This window comes from Pantherophis guttatus, chromosome 1 (assembly GCF_059756535.1).
Source record: "Pantherophis guttatus breed Tessera chromosome 1, ASM5975653v1, whole genome shotgun sequence".
NCBI lineage: Eukaryota > Metazoa > Chordata > Lepidosauria > Squamata > Colubridae > Pantherophis > Pantherophis guttatus.
In genome coordinates this window covers 202,802,580-202,826,148 of record NC_142063.1, presented here as the reverse complement: position 1 = coordinate 202,826,148, position 23,569 = coordinate 202,802,580, and the positions used below count along the sequence as shown (strand labels likewise).

General features: G+C 41.0%; 1 long non-coding RNA gene across 4 annotated transcripts in view; it reads right to left on the bottom strand.

Moving 5' to 3' along the window:
• Window positions 1-549: 549 nt before the first annotated feature.
• The window catches only part of LOC117674326 (uncharacterized), a 52,332-nt gene continuing 29,312 nt past the window's right edge, over window positions 550-23,569 (bottom strand). The window contains exons 1-4 of one of the 4 annotated variants that reach the window (XR_015733740.1): window positions 22,343-22,399; window positions 15,562-15,633; window positions 5,992-6,058; window positions 550-746 (exon numbers count right to left, since the gene is read on the bottom strand). This is a non-coding gene — a long non-coding RNA (uncharacterized LOC117674326). Of the gene's footprint in view, window positions 747-5,990; window positions 6,059-12,212; window positions 12,922-15,561; window positions 15,634-22,342; window positions 22,400-23,569 lie in introns of those variants that run through there. The other 3 variants (XR_004593798.2, XR_015733742.1, XR_015733746.1) reach the window with 3 other exon arrangements.

Here is a 23,569-nt window from a genome sequence, read left to right as displayed (position 1 = left end):
CTAACTCCCATGCAGTATTTAGTCATTCATCCAGCTCAGTCTATGAATGTTGTGCTTGATGGGTCTAGTATCTTTCTTACATGAATCGTGTTTTGCTAGAGCTGCTACTTGACTAAAAATGGGTTAAACTGACCCATTGAACAGACAACGTTTCATGAAATTGACCCTTCACTTTCACTTTGATCCCAACTGGGTTACACCAAATAATGTTGTAAATTCATCAGCATTTTTACTTGGGAAAAAATTCCATTGCATGAGACCAGTTCTGAATAAGAAATACACAGGGTGGGCACTGTATTTTCTTAGATTTTTTTCCCCTGTACCACTCTCCCCAAAAGACAAAAAAGGAAGGTAACACAAAAAGCTTTCAGGGACTTAAAAGAAAAAAAAAAGTACCTTCAGATCTTTGCAAGACATTCTCATTTTTAAAAAGAAAAGAAATTCAGACCAAAAAAAAAAAGCTTTTCAGTTTTAAAAATAGGTTTGCTTGAAGCAGCGTAGTCCGACAGTATATTTTTGGCCAGGCACCTTGAAAGACTGCCCTCTCTTTGGAAAGATATTTATTTTTACTGCACTTCTTGAATAAAGTAAGCTGCTGGACAAGTAATCCACCCTGTCTACACACCTGTTAAAGTTCTGAACACGTACAGTTTTTCTTCTGTAATGTCAGAGGAGGCAAGGATCTTGATGTCTGCAATCCTTCTGAATCGCTCAACATTTAAAAGCCAAACCCAGAACAAGGTTTTCTGGAATAAAATGGTGGCAGTTTTGGTCCTCTTTCCATCCTCTCCTCAAGGAACACAATTTTAAAGTCTTAAAAGTATCTCATAAACTCAGTTTCCTTTGCATGTGTAGGATGGGAATGGTTTTGAATGACTCAGAGGGGAGGGAGTATTTATGGGTTTCCATAGTTCCCCAACAGGTTTTTTCCCCATTATGTGATTATTCCACAGCTGTCAAATGAGGATTTTAACCAGAGTACTTATGCATGTTATATGTCTTTGACTTCCCCTGTAGTATGTAGATTGTTTTGATTCTCTCCCTTCCCTTTCCATATGACATGCTGGAGCCTCACATTAATTCAGGAGTGAAATCCAGCAGGTTCTGATAGGTTCTGGAGAACCGGTAGCAGAAATTTTGAGTTGTTTGGAGAACCAGCAAATACCACCTCTGGCTGGCCCCAGAGTGGGGTGGGAATGGAGATTTTGCAATATCCTTCCCCCATGAGTGGGTGGGAATGGAGATTTTGCAGTATCCTTCCCCTGCCACGCCCACCAAGCCATGCCCACCAAGCCACACCACACCACACCACGCCCACCAAGCCACACCCACAGAACAGGTAGTAAAAAAATTTGAATTTCACCACTGCATTAATTCCACAATATTGCTTTGAGTGATCACTGGTAATATCTTTCTTCCCTCTTTAAGCCATTTATTTTTATTGTATTCACACACATGCAAGCATGCAAAACTTGTTCAGGTGAGATGTGAAATGTTTTTGTTTTTTGGGCAATCTGAGAGAAAGATTAACAGCTGCCAAGAGACACTCATTGTGAGTGGGAGGCTACCAAGTTTGGTGCCAAAGCAAAAAAACAAAAACAAAAACATGAAAGACAGAGAGAGAAAAATTCCTCTAACACTAATAAATAAACATGTCAACTTTCTGACTGTGAGGACAGAGTGACTTCTGATTTTATTCTCATGAGGTATAACATTTATGAATGTCCTTCAGGTTAATTAGTGCCTGTCAGAAGTTGCTAAAGATGAAGTTCAAAAAATAGATTCAGACTCTGGATTAGGGATTAGTGGACCCCAGTAAATGTCTTGGATTTGCTGTCCATATTTAGGGCAGATTGCTGAACTGGCAATTAATATATGTATATATGTAGAATAGAAGACTTTATACTTAATTTGGCCAAGTGTGACTTAGGGAATTGGTCTCCAATGCAGAAACTCTCACTGTACATACAAAACAACAGAGTAATAATAATCATAATAATGATATCAATAAAATGACATAGTAGAGAAAATGAGAAGGGTAATTATAATGCTACAACCATACTACATGGCTAAGCTTATATTTAGACATAAGACAATACTGTGGGAATTGGGAAATTTATATATTCATATAACCATTTCCATGAAACTAAACCAAACTGTAGATGAAATCTTGAGGGTAAATAACAGTGGTGGGATTCAAAAATTTTTACTATTGGTTCTGTGGTCATGGCTTGGTGGGCGTGGCATGGCTTGGTGGGCGTGGCTTGGCTTGGTGGGCGTGGCAGGGGAAGGATACTGTAAAATCTCCATTTCCACCCCAGTCCAGGGGAAGGTTACTGCAAAATCCCCATTTCCTCCCGATCAGCTGGGACTTGGGAGGCAGAGAATAGATGGGGGTGGGGCCAGTCAGAGGTGGTATTTACCAGTTCTCCGAACTACTCAAAATTTCCACTACAGGTTCTCCAGAATTGGTCATAACCTGCTGAATACCACCCGTGGTAAATAAGGATTGCATTTTCGTTCAAAGATTTTCATGCATTTTGAGAATTTCCCGTGTAGCAGGAAAAAGACAAATGAAGCTCACTGGAGAGTGGATTCTATATTCTGTGGGAATATGAGGGATTATGGGGAGGGGTAGGAAAACAATGAAAGGGCAAGCAGACAAACCATGAATACTCTGTGGGGTCTTGATAGTGGTAATATCATCAGTGATAGAATGGAGTGGGGTTTGCTCTCATTTTTATACTAGTGGCTTATGTTGTCGGTGTTGGTGGGACTGGTTTTGGTGGTTCCTTCATTATGCTGTTGTTTATTATTAGCTCATTTGTCAGACTTGATGGTTCTTGACTGGGTTATTATTTACATCTTGATTGTTGGTCTCGTACTAAGCTTGGTGTTAATGTCTACTCCTCTGGGTGTTGATTTTTGGTGTGGAGATGTTTGGGTCCTTTTGTTTTCTTTTTTGGCTTTTGATTGTCTCTTTTGAATGGTATGTAGATGTTGTTTATGTGCTTGTTGATGGATGATTTGCCTGAGTGGTCAGGCTTCCAGGAACTCTCTAGCATTTTTGGACTTGACTTGGTCTAGGATGCTAACAGTGTCCCAGTTGAATTTGTCAATGTGCTGTGAAATTAAGGAGTTTTCATCGTGTCTTCTGACTGCTAGTTGATGTTCATGGATGTGCTCTGCTAGGCTTCTGGCTGTTTGTCCTTCATTGTGACTGTTACAGTCCTTAAACTGTATGGTGTAGATGACTCCTCTTTTTTCATGTGGGGCTGCTGGATTTTTTTGGGGTTTTTTTTGTTTACTTACGATGTTTGGTTTACTTTCTTCCCGAAAGTTCCTTTTTCTTTAGAAGGCACAGGAGCATCAGGGTAGCAGAAATAAAGATACACTGCTGAGTTACTTGTCTTACATTTAATTTTGAGGCTTACGAGGTAGATTACACTTTGTGAAATGTTGCAAGATAATAAGATTATTTGGGAATTGAAATCAGCTGTTGAAACTGATTTAGGATTCCAGTTTGGCTGCTGAAATCAAATAAGCCCCGCAAGGGAGCTCTCCTCAAGCAACTTTAGCAAATGTTGCAGGTGATTTTTGTAGTGGTTCCTGGGCAACTTTACAGCATGGCAGCAGCATCTAAATTCTATGCCTGTGGATTTCTGCCCATAAGCGTGTCTTTTTCCTGGTCAATATAGTTAAACATCAGCATGAGGTCTAGAACTAGCCTGACCCTCTCTCCATCTTTTAACTTAGCAAGGTCAGTTAGCAAGGTAAGATGTTTTATTATTGCAACATATGGACATACAAACTAAAGAAAAGGATTGGGGGGAAATGCTATCAATCATTATATAAATAAGCAGGAGATACCACTATTACAGCTCACACCTTGGGGCCTACTGACCTTAAACTTGATTCAAGAGAAATGCTCACCTGCAGATAAAAGTCAGCGGTATCATGTCAAAGACAAAACTTAGAAAAACTGAGTTTGTATAGAAACATACGGTATATAGTTTGATGGTTAACACCTTGCATTTTCCGATGAAGAGCTGTAACCCAAACTGCAACATTTCCCCTTCCTTAGAGGAATATTGAACAGTGTTGTTCTCTGCCGAATAGTGAACATTATTGGGATCTATTACTTCCACAATTTTCTTCCTAAGATTATAGAGAAACTGAGTAAAACTCAATTTTATTATTGGAAACTAGAATTGGTCATCACAAAAAAAAAAAAATCTTCAGGAATGATAGCAACAAATGCTTAGTATTTCTGCTTGGAAGAAAGACATAAACAAATACTTTCTTCAGTAAATACCCTGTTTCCCCTAAAATAAGACATCCCCTGATAATAAGCCCAATCGGGCTTTTGAGTGCATGGCAATAAGGCCAAGAGCTTATTTCAGGGTTCAAAAAAATATAAGACAGGGTCTTATTTTTGGGGAAACACAGTATAATAGAGAAAGCACAAACACTGTAGTATTATTCTGGTCAGTCTATAAACTCATTCCTGTGTTCTACATGAGGTTAGTTTGTATTTATTTATTAAATTTATAAACCACCCATCTCACTCTGAAAAGCAACAGAGTATGTTGCTTTATGTTTGATGTACCCCAGGCATTTTGTATGAGAATGTTATTACATCTTTTTCTTTCCATCTCTTGCATAGCTAAGGCAGCTGATAGATTTATGAATCAGTTGAAAAGACCTCCAAATTAAACAAGAGGCTGGATTGGGGCATGCTGAAGCTATGCAACTTCAAAGAAAGCTCAACTGGTATCTATAGATAGTTTGTTATGTTTATGGTCATTGCATAAAATGAATGGAGTCATGTCAGACAACAGCTTCCATTCATTTATTTTGGAACATATTTGATTAACTTCCATTATTATTTAGGCTGAAATATCACTTGTGCTCAACTTCCTTGGAGCCCAAACTGCTACTCACTTGATACATTCAACTCTAATTCTAAAACTTCTAGAGAGATTGGGGAAGCTACAGTAATTAGAGCATATAACATTGCTTATGAGATGCTACTGAAAACACTGTCATCTGGTAAGTGACAGTGATCAGTTGGTGACTTTCATGTCCCATATTCCTGGAGGTTGCTTGTGGATGTTCTCTTTGATGGTTGATTCCACAGGGCAAGCATTGGACTAGGTATTGCCAAAGATTTGCTAAAGTCTATTCCCCGACTAGAGGAGGGGTGCATGTCTCATTCTCAGTTATTAGAGATGTCTCACTCAAGTATTTCTCTTGGCTGCTTCTGTCCAGTGCTGGTAGGACATTTCATTGCCTGGGGTGAAAGTGCCATAAAATGGTGAAAGTGCCACTCAAGATTTGCACATTGAGTAACAAGCACACATTCTGAAAGGACGTTTGTAAACCAACAGTATGACCTACCAATAAAGGAGACTATTTGTAGCTCAGTGTTGATATGAGGGATCCTTGGTGCTCTCTGAGCTTGTTTGTTTTCTTGCATTCATTTCATTGCCCAAATGAGGTAACATCATCAGTGCTAGTGATGACTAGCACTAATGATGTTACCTAGTTTGGTAATGAAACATCTGCAAGAAAACAAGCAAGCTCAGAGAGCACCAAGGAATCTCCACAGCAGAGGTGGGTTTCAGCAGGTTCTGACCAGTTCTGGAGAATCGGTAGCGGACATTTTGAGTAGTTTGGAGAACTGGTAAATACCACCTCTGATTGGCCCCGCCCCCATCTATTCTCTGCCTCCTGAGTCCCAGCTGATCGGGAAGAAATGGGGATTTTGCAGTAACCTTCCCCTGGATTGGGGACGGAATGGAGATTTTACGGTATCCTTCCCGTGCCACGCCTACCAAGCCACGCCTACCAAGCCATGCCACGCCCACCAAGCCACGCCCACAGAACCGGTAGTAAAATTTTTTGAAACCCACCACTGCTCCACAATATGATCTTTTTGATAATACATCAATCAACCAGCAACCAGCTGCCCTTACAGGACTACCTTACCTCAGTTGCTTGACATGGTTGCCTCCTTCTGGCTCAAGTTCTGCTTCAGCTGAACTGTTTGCTTCATCTATTGAGTAAGCAATGGTGAGAGTGAGAAGAAACAACCTCTTGCTTCCTTACACTTTTCTTTTAGATGGTGGTGCTATGAAATCGAAAATCGTGCCATCTAAAGAATCAGAGAGGATACGTAGGCAATATCAATGGCAGTGAAGAAGAGATGGAGTTGTTACTAATCATCTCTCATCCCACTAATGCTCTCTTCCCTCTGACAACAAGATTGCCAGAAAATTGGCTGTGTCTGTGAAGTTATCCGTGGGCTTTCTGTTCTGAAGCATAGAAATGCATGTTTTGTTTCTCTCCTCCATTCCTAGAGTTAAGTGAAAAAGAGCTGGAGAAATGTATGGCTTCTGTACTTTATGGTCTCTCTAACAACTCTAATGATAATGCAGGCTTACCATCAGTAGTTAGAAAACACCCTGCCTTTGTTCTCCCATGGTACCAGATATGTCAATATAACTCACTGCAAAACAAATATCCCTCTTTGGTAAAAATTTGGAAGCCTTTTTAGGCTGAAGAATCCAGAAAGGTGAAGAAATGGTTCATTGTCCAGCCAGATGGCTCTAGCAAGCCAAGCATGTTATTGGTGGAAAATTCCAGACTCAAGGGAAGGATACCGGTGGGTATAATTCATCTGAATTTATCTTATTTTCTTGGAATCATGTGCAAATAAAACCAGTTTAGTGTTTCAGATTGCACAGTTTTGGATTCTGTGCCTGAGTTCTTAGTTTGGAGCTCATACTAAAAGGTATTTCAAAAGTGCATTTTAGGTCAAAAATGTTTAGAAATGGATGCAAGTGACAGGATTTTGCTAATCTTGGCTGACCTTGAAAAAAAAGGATGAAATCTGCTTTGGACTTGGATCAGAGATTACTAATTAAAGCCAGGATTGCAGGTTTGACTGGATGGTAACCATTCACTTCCATACTGTTGCCAGAAAAACTACATGGACAGAAAATTATCAGGGTATTCCTATACACAAGGAAATATATTACCTTAAAAAAATAGATGCATTAAAGTACAATTTCACAAAAAAAAAAATCTCTGTTCAGTGCAAGAATAGATTTATGTATTAAAAAAAAATGCTTCCCATCTTAGGAAATAGCTCATGAAAATTTCCAGAAAAAGAGATTTGCATGCTATTCTACTGTCATGGTTGAGGAATGCAAAACTAGGTTTATAAAGGAATAATCCTTCCAAGACTTATAAATAAGCTGGTAAAACCATAAGTTTTGTTTCTCCCCCAAATATTTTTTTTTTATTTCCCCAGTTCTCTTTATTTATAACAGAATCTGAAAAATGTAATATGTACTTAAGGAAATCTTCCAATCAAACTAAATTCTCATTTATCCATAAGGCTATTTCTTATTGACTAACAGGCTCTCCTAGAGTCATTTGATTATTAACGAGGGCAAACTTTATATCACTTCTACAATGACTGATGACGCTATGAAGATGTTGTGGTCCTCCAGCAGAGTCGAACAGTGAGGAGGCTAGAGAGGAACATGGGCCAATCCTGGAGCCTGGGGAAGGCTCGGACGAGGGCTCTGTGTTGGAGGCAGAGAAAGGGCCATCTGGGAGGTACGTGCTGCTTCCGGAGTCTCCAAAGTCGGACCTCAGCGACGCAGAGGAACAGGGGGAGCCTGTTCCCAGTGAGTGCATGCGCAGAGCTGCCAGAACAGTTAAAGCAAAAGGGCGACTCGGGAATAGGGCTTGGAGATGATTGGCCCCTCCCATAAGACTTAAAAAAGGAGCAAAGGCATGTGGGCCTTTGCAGGAAGCAACAATGTTAATTCTGTCCAGTTTAAAGTCTGAAGCTCTGTTTGATTCTGAACTCCATATGGCTTTGCCAATTAGGTCTTTGGCAGTGTGTCAAGAGAGATAAAGATGGGTGATTATCAGCCTTATCCTGAAGGACTCTTTACAACTATTTGGGACTCATCTGTGAATGAACAGAATTCATAGTTGTTAAAATAAAACAGGTTTTGGGGACTACCTGTGTGTTTTACTGACTCAGGAGGCCTAGGTCAGAACAGAAGAGCCATGAAGGACCAATATCCATGTCTCTCTCTCTCTCTCTCTCTCCCTCTCCCTCTCTCTCCCTCCCTCCCTCTCTCCCTCCCTCTCTCCCTCACACACACATACACAGAGATAGATAGATAGATAGATAGATAGATAGATAGATAGATAGATAGATAGATAGATAGATAGATAGATGTACAGATACATACATAGAGACTGGTAGATACACATACTAGAATAGATCCATATCTTGGACTACTTTAACAAAGAGTCAACAACCTTGAAAATCTCCACCCTATATTTCTGTTTATATGTTATCTGGATTGTTTTAAAGATAATTGCAACAACATTTTTCTCAAGAGAACTCAATAATATAGGAATGGGTAATCTCAGCTCTCAACCTAATTTTCTGCAATTCCTGGCCTAATCTCATGAAGGCTTTGCAAGCAAGGAATTCAGACCTTTGACTAAAGCACTTTCCCCTTTCCTAGTTGTTGTTGTTGTTAGTTGCAAAGTCATGTCTGACCCATCGCAATCCCATGAACAACATTCCTCCAGGCCTTCCTGTCCTCTACCATCCTCTGGAGTCCATTTAAGATCACGCCTACTGCTTCAGTGACGCCATCCAGCCACCTCATTCTCTGTCGTCCCCTTCTTTTGCCCTCAATCTTTCTCAGCATTAGGCTCTTCTCCAGTGAGTCCTTCCTTCTCATTAGGTGGCCAAAGTATTTGAGTTTCATCTTCAGGATCTGGTCTTCTAAAGAGCAGTCAGGGTTGATCTCCTTTAAGACTGACCAGTTTAATCGCCTTACAGTTCAAGGGACTCGCAGGAGTCTTTTCCAGCACCATAGTTCAAAGGCCTCAATTCTTTGGTACTCAGCCTTTCTTATGGTCCAACTTCCACAGCCATACATTGCAACCAGGAAAACCAGAGCCTTGACTATACGCGCTTTTGTTGGCAGGGTGATGTCTCTGCTTTTTAGAATGCTGTCTAGATTTGCCATAGCTTTCCTCCCCAGGAGCAAGCGTCTTTTAATTTCTTGGCTGTAGTCCCTATCTGTGGTGATCTTGGAGCCCAGGAAAATAAAATCTGTCACTACCTCCGTTTATTCCCCATCTATTTGTCAGGATCTTTCCCAGTAGCCTGCCCCATTGTGGGGCATAGGAGTGGGAGAGGGAAGAAGATGTCAAAAGGGAATAACAATGATACTGGACAATAGGGCAGGACAAGCAAAGAAAGTGGGGCAGCCCACTGCTTTTTCTGGTGTTGCCCATCAGCTGAGGTCATGCAGATCCCTTCTCTATGAGGGTTCAGGGTCCTTTCAAGAAAAAAAAAGATAAGCTACTCTCCCTTTAAAATACTATGGAAATACTGTATGATGCATTATTAGCCCATTAAGCTTCACAGGACACATCATACAATAAGAAGGAAATTATAACTGGATTGTGAAGCCATCTGAATAAGAAAAAACAGTCACTGAAGCAAAAAATTACTAATATTAATACTTCAGTAAATCTAACCCACTTAATAACTGTCAAGTTGGAATCAAAATAAAATCCAGGGCCTGAAAGCTGTACAGTCTATATTTGAAAGACAAAATACCACTTTTGGGATGTTATGGGTATGTCTGTATGTATGTATGTATGTATGCTTGTGAAGTGGAAAGGAAAACTAGGATCCGGAATAACAATTAGCACGTTAAGGAAGATATAATCATTTTTGTGATGTACGTGTTTATAAACATGTTTAGATTAATTTGTTTTTCTGTTTGGCATCAGCTCTAATAAAGTCAAAAGTTACCAAGCTAAATGGGGGGTGGGGGTGGAGAGAAAGGAGGAAAAGGACCAGGATACAATTTGGAAACTAATATCATAGAAGTAAATAAATGTGTATAATGCTGCCAGAGAGCTGTTGCCATGGCCACACATCTAATATAAATATGCCACTGTTAATAAATGTGGAAGTGCAAGAATATTTATCAGCAGTGCATGAAACTGAATGACAGGAGGAGAAGATGCAATTAAGAATAATTCCAAGAGTTACAAAGCACTTAGTCTCATATCACCACAGCAGAAACCCACGGATGTGGTTCTGTGACTTAGATCCCCTGCTACTCGGGGAAGCAGGATTTCATTTGCCAAGGCAACTTCAGGTGCCAGACTAGGAAGTGTATGCCCAGGGAACAATATGTTGGGATTGGATCTGGAGAGTTGGGGTTGAATTGCAGCTGCATTGCATGAGAATCAGCACTTCTGAGCCTTATATCACCATCTGTGAAATGAGAGCAGTAGTGAGCTGGGCCACTCACTTGTGGCAAAGGTAAATGTGTCACCATACCCCCTTGATTATGTCTCCAAAGGATGGGTTGCTCACTCTGAAATGGTAAGCAGAGCTTATATTCTGAGCAGCTTGAAGAGGAAGGACTGCAGAGCTTGATCTTCATAGAATGAATGGAGGCTTGACAGCAGAGACATGGAAAGGAAAGGTTAGTCTTGCTTGTACATGTGGAGATGGATTGATCAAGGGTTAGAGCGGCTGTTTTCTGAACACTGAAACACTGCAAATTCCCACCAAAGATTTCAGACTAGAAAACAGAAATATCCTGAGGTCTGAAAAAATGCCATGCTAAGAAACCCCACTGGCATTTTTCCTGTCTGTCTTCCCCTCCATGGCCTCCACATCTGATCTGAAAAAATGCCACCAGAAGCGCTGCTCCTTCCTTAAGGTAGGATATAATGGGAAGGAGGAAAGGGAAGTACAGAGCTTTCTAGATTCATGTTTATGGAGATTCTCAGTCATCCAGATCATGGTTGTCCCAAAGGTGCCTTTTTCAGGAGGCAACTTGACTTTCTTGTTTTGTCCTTTGAAGATTTATATTTCTTGCAGACAGATGGTCATTTGCATCCTTTTAGGGAGTTGATGAGGCCACTTGGAGGTTTATCTGTGTCCTCAGGGTCACTTGAGTAGTACAAATGGGTTTGGAGCCTTCTTGGCTGCAGGATGTTTTTGTGTCCTGTGTCCCTTCATTGTTGAAGACAGGTGCAGGCTGTTGGGGATGTGTCTGTGTTGTCTGCATCTCAGACCGAAGCACAAATGGTTTCTAGCTTCATGTTTCATGTTCAATTAAGGGGTGGGCAACTGTGGCCCTTTTACAACCTGTGAACTTCAACTCCCAGAATTCCTGAGACAGCTTGGGAGTTGAAGTCCACAGGTTGTAAAAGGGCCACAGTTGCCCACCCCTGAATTAAGATAAATAGTTTCAAAGCATCATCTCCCATTTGATGTCCCTCTGTGATCCCCCTCCCCTATGCAGTGTTCTCCACCATATCTTGGCCACACTGACTATCCTGGGCACATGTTTTAAAAATATACCCAGCATCTTCTGAAACAGACAAAATTATGGGATAAGGATGAGTAGGAAAAGGGTCAGTGGACATGAAGTTGCTTGGTAGGCCCTGTTTGGATTGAACCCAGGATTGCTCAATTCTCCTTGAAAATAAAGCCATGAAAAAACATATTCACTGGGTTGATAAGCCACTGCTCCACCAAAACCAGATCTCAAGCTATAATTAATTATACACACAACGTGTTTCCCTGAAAATAAACTCTCCCCGAAAATAAGCCGTCCCCAAAAATAAACCCTCCCCAAAAATAAACTCTGCCCTGAAAATAAGCCCTCCCCCAAAAATAAGCCCTCCCCAAAAATATTTAAATGCATGCGCAGCTGGTCCCCGCCATTTCCTCTGATTAGGGTTAGGGAGACAGAGCTGGAAATCAGGAAAGGTGGCAGGAGGAGCCCTGTCTTGCTCCACGCACCCCAAAATAATAAGACCTCCCTGAAAATAAGGCCAAGCGCTTATTCCACGGTTCAAAAAAATATAAGACAGGGTTTTATTTTGGAAGAAACATGGTATATGCAGCAGCTTTATTTATTTCTTTGTTTCTGTTGGGCCGGCAGATTGAATTTCTCCCTTTTACAAATGGGTACCTCAGAATGGGAGCTTTTTGTGAAACAAGCTAAAACAATTTATTTTCACCTCTAAATTATAAGTAAAACAAAATAACTGATGTTGAGATAGGATAAGGAGGGAAGCTCTGAGAAATGATCCTCTTTGGGTTGGAACTGTATATCCAATCTATATCATGACTGATGCTTCCTCAGTTTTTTAAGCTTTTCTTTTTCTGTCTCCACCAGAAATTTTTTATCACCAGCACTCTTGTTTGGCACATTCTTTTCAAGTAGCGAGCGTATAGCACTACAATTAGCAAAGTAGTAGTACATACATACAGCAATTGACTTGGGTGGGCAATAAACCAAACAGCAAGCTGTTAAGTTGAAGCTGTTAGGTACTGTACATCTTCCACTGAGATCACTGAAATGGTTTCTTCCCTTTATTAAAATATTTGTGTGCCAGGGATTGCTGCCATTTTGTGTGAGATGTTTGTTCTTCTTGACAGATAATCTCTGTATAGGACAGCACTATGTGGCTGGGTGGTTCAAATATTTTTTTCTTCAACACAAGGCTGGTCTATCCTTCATGGAAGGCTCTTCTCTTCCAGTGCTTATGTCATGAACTGAGTTTCTAGCTCTTTGGTGGTTGATTGACAGACTTTCTTTTGTTTAAAAGGAGGCATCCACCTGGCTGTCTCCCAGTCCTTAGGTTTGATCCTGTGTCATTGAATCAATGGCACAAAATGCACATGAACAAAGCATGTAAACACATTGTTCTTGCACTTTAAAAATAAGAAGGCTTTTGAAGTCCATACAGATGCCTTGTTCCCTGTGATGTTACTGATTCAAAAGAACAGAAGAGGAATCAGCAGAAAATTGGCTCCTTTGTGTGGTCACCCTAGGATCAAAAATGTTCCAAAAATGTTTTCAGTTTAAGCTAAGATGCAAAAATCAGCCAAGAATGTGACTGGAGAATAACAATGACAAAAGCTATTTATTCTTATGACTTGCTTGTGGACTTATTAAGGCTCATCCTTATGCCACCTTTACTGTAATATGAAGACACCTCAATAACTCTTTTCAAAGGTGTGTGTTGTTGTTATTATTATTATTATTAATTTGTCAACAAATTAAACAAGGAAACAAGAAACAGTATAGACATAGACATGGACACATGAAAAAAATTTGGCACAAATAAAAAATAAGCAAAACATAGCCATAAACACATAAAATGAGTACATATAAATGGGAACAGTAGGAAAGGGATGGTAGGCACGCTGGTGTGCTTATGCACGCCCTCTTAGAGACCTCTTTAAAAACATGAAAGGTCCACGGTAGACAGTTTAAGGTAAAAGGTATGGGGCAGTTGTGGGTTGCCCCCGGTTTGGACCGGTTTGCAAGAACTGGTAGTAAAACTGGTGGGAGGCCCCGCCCACCGCTCCAGTTGTCATCATTGGTGATCTGCACATTCTCAGAAGCAAGGCGCGCATGCGCAATCCCATTGCGAACTGGTAGTAAAGGTAAGTAGAACCCACCCCAGGTATGGGGGTTAGAGAGACTAACAACAGGATCAGGTAGAGTGTTCCAGACATTTACTACTCTATTGCAGAAGTCATATTTCCTACAATCAAGGTTAGAGCGAATTACATTGAGTTTGAATCTATTGATAGCCCTTCTGTTATTACGGTTGAAATTAAAGTACAGGTAGGACATTATGGTAAATAATCTTATGTACTAAGCTTAGGTCGGAATGTAGACGGTGAAGTTCAAGGCTATCCAGGCCTAAAATTTCAAGCCTGGTGGTATAGGGAATTTTATTTCAAGCAGAGGATTTGAGTACTCTTCTAGTAAAATATCTCTGGACCCTCTCTAATGTATTGATGTCTGAAATACATTGAGGGTTCCAGGCAGGTGAGTAGTATTCAAGGATAGGTCTGGCAAAGGTTCTGTATGCCCTAGTTTGAAGTATAGCGTTACCAGAGAGAAAACTTCATAAAATAAGGTTGACAACTCTTAATGCCTTTTTTGCAATGATGTTACAGTGAGCTCTGGGGCTTAGCTCTTTTGAAATGAGTACTCCTAGGTCCTTGACAGAGTGTGGGTCAACTTTTAGATTGTTTCCGGCCAGCATACTGTATATTTGATGTTCTCATGATGTTCTTCTGTCTTATCTCCAGCCTGGTGTGGAGGCACTTAAAATCTGCATTTGTTATTCCCCAGCCCTAGGCAAATCAGTTCTGAAACCTTGCCAAGAAAATTGCAGGGATTGATCCAGACAGTCGCTAAGACTCAATGCTGACTTGAAGTCATACACACACAATCAAAAAACAAAAAACAAAAAAAAAAGGGGGGGGGAAGGGAATTGAATAATCTACAATCCCTGGCTAGAACCTGTCCTGCATTAAATCTATAAGAATATCCCCAGTCACAAGCCTCATTTCCAAGGCATGGTAAAGCTTTGCCACTGGAGTAGTGCCATGTATGGTGGTATACTTCTCTACTGACTCAAAGATGAGAGAATGCATATTAATAAGTCCCTTAGAGGCACTAAGAGGGCGCGATGGCTCAATGGTTAAAGACACTGAGCTTGTCAGCTGGAAAGCTGGCAACCCAGGTTCGAGACCCAGTGCCGGGAACAGGGCGAGCACCCGTTACTTGTCCTAGTTCCTGCCCACCTACCAGTTTGAAAGCATGCAAATGCGAGTAGATAAATAGGTACCACTTCGGTGGGAAGGTAACAGCGTTCCGTGCATCTCACTGTATAGTCATGCTGGCCTCATGACCACAGAAAATGTCTTTGGACTTTGCTGGTTCCCTCGGCTAAGAAATGGAGATGAGCAACACCTCCTAGAGTCAGACATGATTGGAAGGGGAAACCTTTACCTTTACCTTTAGAGGCACTGGGAAAACCCTTGGAAAATGGTTTGCTTGTGAAGGTGTTGGTTGCCCAATGTTATATTTATTGGCATTACTCTGTCCTAAAGCTATAGTACAGTATATTATAGTATCCACCAAGCTTTTAGCACCTTCAAATAGCTCCTCCTGCATTTGAATGAAAGGAAAGCTGTCCTAATTTTCTGGCATAGTAAGGGCAACGAGGAGGAAACAATTATTCTGATGGAAAGGATACTGAAGGAAGCTCTTTTATGTCAAATAATGTTTTTTTGATGGGGGATGTAGGAGGGTGGAAGTCTGGAGTTAGAAGTTTCACTTCTTTCCTTGGCCTTTTATACTGTTTCTGAAGTCAAGCAAACATGTAATTGAATGGATAGGGGATGTGCATTGTAATTTCTTGGGGAAATAGCATTATGGATGAATAGTAATAAACAAGTAAATCTCTAAAATTTAATTTGTCCTTGGTTTTAATCTTTTATGGCTGAAATAGAAAGAAAACTTTATTTTTACGACATTTTCTTTTACCCCTGCAGACATAACAGTTGCCAGTTTAATACAATCATGTCATGTCCAAAACATTGTCTTTTCCCAAGACAAAGCCCTTTTATCTTTTCCTTACCAAGAAGAAAGAAATATCACTTACCTTAATAAAGACAGAAGGAAACTGACTCAGAGCAGCATCTTTCCAGCCCCATGTGTAATTGTCTAAGCTGACCTAATAAAAGAAAGTCAATGTAACTCGGCAAAACCACAAACGTCATATCTAAACTGGAGATGCACATCTAATTCCATCAATTTTGCACTGTTTGTTAGCTTTTCAAAGCTTACTGCTGCTTCTACTTCTGAGAAGTATGGTTTTGCTTACCTATAAAGCCCATTTCCTCACCTTAGCAAAATCAGTTTGATTTGCCTTCTATGGCCCAAAAAATTTCATCAGTAAATCAAAACTCTGAAAATTTCCCACTCCACAATTCAATATTCTTATAAAGGTTCTTACCTTTCTGTTGAGCTTTTTTCCTCTTTTTCTATAAGCTGGAAGCCATCAATGATTGCTTTAATAAAGGTTGATCTTCCCCCTCAGAGTTGTGCACCATTTTTTTTGTCACCCAGGACAACTCCTTGGAAATATGGTGACCCTAAAGCGAAGTCATCTTCTGCCAAGGATTCACCAACTTTCTATATTTCCAAAATATGATTTTGCTGGTTACAGTAACTTTGATCCCTTCATCACTAACATCAAAACACAATATTGTAGAAGCAAATGCAGAACATTTTGAACTTTGATGTGACCTAAAATTGTCACAATGTATTTGACATCACTTAGCAGTTCCTTTCTGGACAACTTTGTGACAAATAATAAGGGACATTTTACAGAGAGAATGTCCTTTTTGTGTTCTTTCAGTTTCTTATATGCAAAGGCAAAAAGACTGTTTTGCTATTGGTTCTAATTTGATGTGTCAAACTGTGCCTGTATCTTTCTCTTTTGTTCTTTTTCGGTCAAAAGCTGCTTTCCCCCAGCCTATTTTTTTCCCCTTCTCTGAGGGCAGTAAAGGGTGTGGTAGCAAAATAATGACGTTTCTGAAGATGGGGTTGAAATTTTGGGCTCCTGTTTATGTTTATTGGGGTTCAGAGAAGTGTCAAGACTAACAAAAGCTTCGCTCTTATACATTAGTCTTTATTTTTCACCTTTACTCCCATATTCAAAATCATAAAATCCAAAATTGCCTATGGTCCATGTATAGGGCTTCAGAGACTGCAAAAGCAGGTCTGGGGTCATAAGTCAGTCAGGACAGTCATTTCTAACCTATATTTTCTCTGTCTTTGTAATCTAGGGTTTTTCAAAGTCTTTTGCAGTTCTGTGAGAAACTGAGGGGGGAGGGGGAGCTTGATTATAGCCAGGAGCATCCATAGAATTTTTATAAGGTACAGTGGAAAGAGAGGGACTTGTCAGCTTACATTTTTTTATTAAGTTATAGAGTATTATAAAATACAAAATAAAAAAGTAAATAGAAGAACACTGAGGGGGGAGGGGAACGGGGGAAGTGAAGTGTGGAAAGATGGGTGGGGGGGAGAAAAAGAAGCATTGACTTCCGACTCTCTCTGTACAGTAAAATAAGACATTAACATCAAATCACAGCTTTTTGCTTTTCTGTAATAGTATGAACAGGTCATTTCTATAAAGATCTATCAGTCTAATCTGTAAAACCCAAAGTCAGAGTTAGATTCTTTTCCACCTCAAGCACGAAATTCAGAAGCGGTTTCCATGTGGAAACAAAAGTACTTATATTCTTTTCTTTAATCAAAGTAGGGGTGGGTTCTAAATTTTTTTACTACTGGTTCTGTGGGCGTGGCTTATTTTGTGGGCGTGGCTTGATGGTCATGTGATAATTATTTAGGATTTAGCAGAGGTACTAGTCTACCAGGCTTTTAACTGCTTGCAGTTCTGCTACCGGCTCGTGAGAACTGGGCCGAACCAGGAGGAACCCACCACTGAAGCAAAGTAGTCAGTTTTGCCATTTCAGCCAACTTAATCAACTTCTGCAACCATTCTTCCATGGTAGGAATCGAAGTGTCCTTCCAGTTTGGCATATACAATAGTGCTGCTGTCAACATATATGTTAAGGATATTGTTGTTGTGTTACCAACCAGCAGAGTGTAGAGCACAGAGAAACGTTGCTGAGAGCAATGAATAAGAGATATGCAAACTGGTTTATCAAAAGCTTACTTTATAGTAGAAAAACAGTCTCATAGTCTTTAAACAAATTCCAAGTCTTTGCCAGTTAAATCAATCCAGTAGTTACAGATATCTTCTTACCAAACAGACAGTAGTTGGTTAGAATAACAAACTCACTCTGGTTCACAAACCACAATGGTAGCAGATCCATCAAACGATGATAGCAGATAGCAACTCCTCACTATGGCAGCATATCATCAACTGAATACATTACAGTTCCTTGCTTAAATACTCTCACAACCAGTGATTATCTAATTACAGCATGACTCAGCATTATAATGAATCAGCATGAAAACGTTAAAGTCACACAATACATATTCACATTAAAGTTACAGTACACATATATTGCCTGGACAACTTGTTAGGCTCAAACCATATCCTAACAATATATACAGCAACAAAGTTCCAAATTTTTTCTCCAATTCTTTTTCCATGAGACCCAAAAAAGGAAAAGTTCTGGTTTCATTTTTATCTCCATTTTCAAAATTTTCTGTATGAAAATATAAACCATACTTCAAAAATGTTTGCTTTATCACAGGTCCGCTGTAAATGATTAAAAAGTCCCTTCTTTATTTTTACAATTTTGTCAGCTTACATTGAGAAGCTCCATCACTTCAGGGAGCATTTTTACTCATAATAGCTCATTGCTTTATCTCTGAATTGGGTGTTCTTCATTTTAATTATCATATTCTGTGACCTGAACAAGACTGAAAATCTCTGATTAATTTGATGACTCTTGTCTGCAGTCATTTCTCCATAAAATTAGGTTGAGGAATCATCTGAGGAATCTTCTCACCCCAATAAGGTTGGCTCGCCTCACTCGATCCGGCAGAAAGGGTATGCTGCAGACCCCATCGGTCAAGGAATTTTAGCTGGCGGGGACTAAGAGAAGAAGCTTTTCTGCCAAGACCTCCATCCTTTGAACATCCTGCCATCTGAGGTGAGAGTCACCTCCACTTTTCTGGCCTTCTGAAAGCTGAGCTCTGCTGATTGGTTTGGGCTCCAATGGGAGTACTCTTGGTTAGTGACAGGTTCTGGAGAACTGGTAGCGGAAATTTTGAGCAGTTCGGAGAACCGGAAAATAGCACCTCTGGCTGGCCCCAGAGTGCAGTGGGAATGGAGATTTTGCAATATCCTTCCCTCCGGAGTGGGGAGGGAATGGGGGTTTTGCAGTAACTTTCTCCTGGAGTGGGGTGGGAATGGAGATTTTGCAGTATCCTTCCCCTGCCATGCCCACCAAGCCATGCCCACCAAGCCACACCACGCCCACCAAGCCACGCCCACAGAACCGGTAGTAAAAAAAATTTGATTTCACCACTGGTTAGGGGTGGTTGGGGGAGTATCACCACTGCCAATCTTTCAGGCTCTTGGCTCTTCGTTTTTATCTAATTCTTGTTAATTGTAATCTTTTTGTATTTATGATTTTATTGTATTGTAAACTGCCCAGAGTAGCTTTGGATAATGAGATAGGCAGGATATAAATTTAATTAATAAATAAATAAGATGGCCTGTATGTTTTGGTAGTGACATTTTGATGGAGCCTCCCTCTCACTAAATCTGGTTCTATACAGGTAGTCCTCGATTTACAACAGTTCATTTAGTGACCGTTCAAAGTTACAAGGGCCCTGAAAAACATGGCTTATGGCCGCTTTTCACAGGTTATGACCTTTCCAGCAGCCTCGTGATCATGTGATCAAAATTCAGATGCTTGGCAACCGGTTCATATTTGTGACCGTCGCTAGGTCCCAAGGTCATGTGATCACCTTTTGTGACCTTCCAACAAGCAAAATCAATGGGGAAGACAGATGCACTTAACAACTTAACTAACTTAGCGATTCACTTTAACAACTGCGGCAAGAAATGTCTTAAAATGGGGCAAAACTCACTTAACAGATGTCTCACTTAATAGAAATTTGGGGCTCAATTGTGGTCATGTGTTGAGGGCTACATGTATAGCAAATTTTGGGCACATGCTGTATTGCTCTGCCCCCAGTCCAGCAATGGTTAGGTTACAGGTTCTTCTCGATTCAGCGCCATGACCAACCAATATGAGTACAGTAATCCAAGGCAGTATCAGAAAAAAAAAATAACAATACTAGGTAGAACCAAAGGATATTCAAGAATACCAGGATGCAATAAGATAAAGAAAAAAAGACCTTACCCCCACCCCCCCACAGTCTTCTGACATCCCAAGAGATGATGGCAGATGGACTCCTTCAAATCCAGCAAATATGCAGATCCAATTTATGACTGCTTTGAAGTTCCATCTCATGGGGGTTCCAAAGCATAATTAATCACACCTGTTTTCTCCTCTCACTTGATTTTGTCAAGGCCAATGATCTTATCTTGTCCTTGGAAAGCATCACCAAATCTTGCTAAATATGAGAGCATCCCACGTTTAGGAGTATTTGTTTATTCCTAGTGATGATGAGGTCTTCTCAAGGTTTTTGGATTGAAGAAGAAAAAGATGATCCTGTTCTATGGAAGTGTCCTCTCTAAAGGTCAGAGCAAAACAAAATATAACCCGGGTATAACTCTTCAGTGAGTAAAATAAATGCTTGCTTAATTCTGTATTTCATGCTCACCATTACACAGGAATATACAGTTCTATTTAATATGGACCTCAAGGAAAGAGGTACCAATTCCTTCTTACCAGTCTTCTGGTGAAACTGCCATCGTTACACATGCTAAAAATGGAAAGATATTCCAGTGCAGAAATGGAACTCTGTGTTGTGGCCTGCTGGTGGCCAGCAGAGCTGGCAGCAGAGTCAGACAGTGAGGAGGTTGGGGAGGACTTGTGCCAGTCCTGAGGGCTGGGGAAAGCTCCGACGAGGGCTCTGCGTCAGAGGCAGAGAAGGAAGTAGACAGCAGCGAGGCAGAGGAACAGCTGGAGCCCGTTCCCAGTGTGTGCATGCGCAGAGTTGCCAGAAGACAAGAACAACTCAAAAAGTAGGGTTGACTTGGGAGTAAAAGCCACACCTTGGAGGTGATTGGCCTCTCCCATAGGAAATAAAAGAGGGAGTGGGTTTTTGAATATATATATTCAAAATATAATATATTCTGTCCCTCAGAATATATTAGAATATAATACTTTATTTGGTCAAGTGTGATTAGTCACACAAAGTATTTCTCTTCGTTACAGTGTACTGACCATTTGAAGTTACAACAGCATTGGAAAAACTGACTTATGATTGGTTCTTGCACTTATGACCATTGCAGCATCCCTGAAATCATGTGATCAAACTTTGGTAATTGTCATGTATTTATGACGGTTTCTAATATTTCTAGACAGAGATTCAACAGTCTCTGCTGATTAATTACCTCACTTATCTCACTATTGTAAACTAGATTCGGCGAATCAAAGAACATCTTAGAAGAAAGCAATAGCATAACACTTTGATGTTGTTGTCCAGAAAACTATGCAGATGTGTTCATGGTCAGCAGGTTTCCAGCTGGACCTGAAGGAGACTTAATCTTAGATTACTGAAAAGTCTACATAAGAGAGCATATGTTCATAAAACAAATAAGCAAAAGTGTAATGGGAAAGTGTTTCCAAAATCATGGCCATTAAACAAAACTGCACACAAAAATATGCATTTTAGTGACAGATCCCACAGGTACGTATAAAGGTAAAGAATCTTAAACTAACCTGAGAGTGGAAGAAACTAAACTTACTAATGAAAAATAGGAGGTGCTGAAATTGGTAGATGCACCTACTACCCCAATACTGAAAGCATATTGGAGAGGATATCTTTGTGTCGGGTCTGGGGATGGTGTAATGCTATGGACACACAGCTTTACATTCAAATGATATAAAGGTAAGAGTTTCCCCTGTCCTGTTGTGTCTAACTCTAGGGAGTGGTGTTCAGCTTGGTTTCTTAGCTGAGGGAGCCAGCATTGTCTGAAGACAATTTCTATGGTCATGTGGCAGAGGTGAAATCCAGCAGGTTCTGACAGGTTCTGGAGAACCGGTAGCGGAAATTTTGAGCAGTTCGGACAACTGGCAAATACCACCTCTGGCTGGCCCCAAAGTGGGATGGGAATGGAGATTTTACAATATCCTTCCCTCAGGAATGGGGAGGGAATGGGGATTTTGCAGTATCCTTCCCCTGGAGTGGCGTGGGATTGGAGATTTTGCAGTATCCTTCCCCTGCCATGCCACCAAACCACGGCCATCAAGCCACGCCCACCAAGCCACACTCACAGAATCGGTAGTAAAAAAAAATTGGATTTCACCACTATCATGTGGCCAACATGGCTATAAGCTTAGATGCACGGAACCAGTAGTGGGTTCTAACCAGCTTTACTACCGGTTCTCTTCGTGCATGTGCTTTGCGCGCGATCGCCTCTTCGGTTGCGCGCTTCACGCAAGCGCGTTACGAATCTGCCCAGCTGAGGTGCGGCAATCTGCTCTGCCGCACCTCTCAGCTGGGCGAAAAAAGAAGAAATATAAGGTAGGAATAACATGGGGGAGGGCAGGAGGGCCCAGTTCCCGAAGAAAGAGAACCGGTTCGGTGACGTAATAGCATTACCGCTACCGGCTCGGCTGAACCGGGCTGAACCGGGAGGAACCCACCACTGCACGGAATGCTATTATCTTCCCACCGAAGTGGTACCTATTAATCTACTTGCATTTGCATGCTTTTGAACTGCTAGGTAAGCAAGAGCTGGGGCAAGAACGGGCACTCACCCCATCACACAGCTCTCAGGTTTTGAACCCAGGTTACTGTCTTTAACTGCCACTATGTCACGGGTGGGTTCTAATTTTTTTTACTACTGGTTCTGTGGGCGTGGCTTATTTTGTGGGTGTGGCTTGGAGGTCATGTGACTAGGTGGGCATGGCTAGCTGGTTAGAGTCATTTCTGGAAGGTCCTCGCACTTACAACCAGTCCTTGCACTTACGACCCAACTCATTTGTTTGCTTTTAACACTGATCAGCTGTAGGATGGCCCTTTGAAGCCCCGCGGCAAGAATTTAAACAGTTTTTTTTTCCTCTAGTCATCAGCTGGGACTCAGGAGGCAGCAATAGATTGGGGGTGGGACCAAATAAAAGGTAAGAATAACGTGGGTGGGGGGGTGGGAGGGCAGGGGGGAGAACCGGTTCGGTGACGTCATATCGTCACCGCTACCGGCTTGGCCGAACCGGACCGAACCGGGAGGAACCCACCACTGCACTACGTCAAATGGTACAGATGTTGGCATTATTTGTTTTCCTTCCCATGAGAACAACTTCCCAGCCATAACTCTGTCAGATACTAGCAATCTGCTAGTTTATGTGGAGGGTGCCACCAGCTCTGCTTTTATAGCCGCTGTATGGCTCCCATTTGGCCAGCTTTTACAGCCTCTTGGCTGGTAGCTTTTCATTCAAGCAGGCAGAAACTCAGGATTCTGCCAGTAGTACAGAAAGGGAATTTCAGCAGGGGATTCTGGAAATGATACAGTCCAATATTTCTCTCAATAGTCAATATTTCCAGCCCTGGGCTGGAAGATTGGTTTGGTTCATAACAACATGATACACCAAACTCATCAATCCACATTGTGGGTTTATGAAACAATCCTGGTTTGGCATGTATTTTCATGGCAATTAAATTCTGTTTGTGAAAAGTCCTAGCCTTCTTCCCAGGAGAAATCTTGTTTAATGACTCTTAACGACAGCACTGAAAAAAGTGATTTATGACCATTTTTCACACTTATGACCGTTGCAGCATCCCAATGGTCACGCGATTTACATTTGGAAGCTTGACACCTGATTCACAATTATGACGGTTGCAGTGTCCCGGGGTCATGTGATCCCCTTTTGTGACCTTCTGACAAGCAAAGTCAATGGGGAAGCCAGGTTCACTTAACAATCTCATTACTAACCTAACAACTGCAGTGATTCATTGAACAACTGTGGCAAGAAAGGCCGTAAGATGGG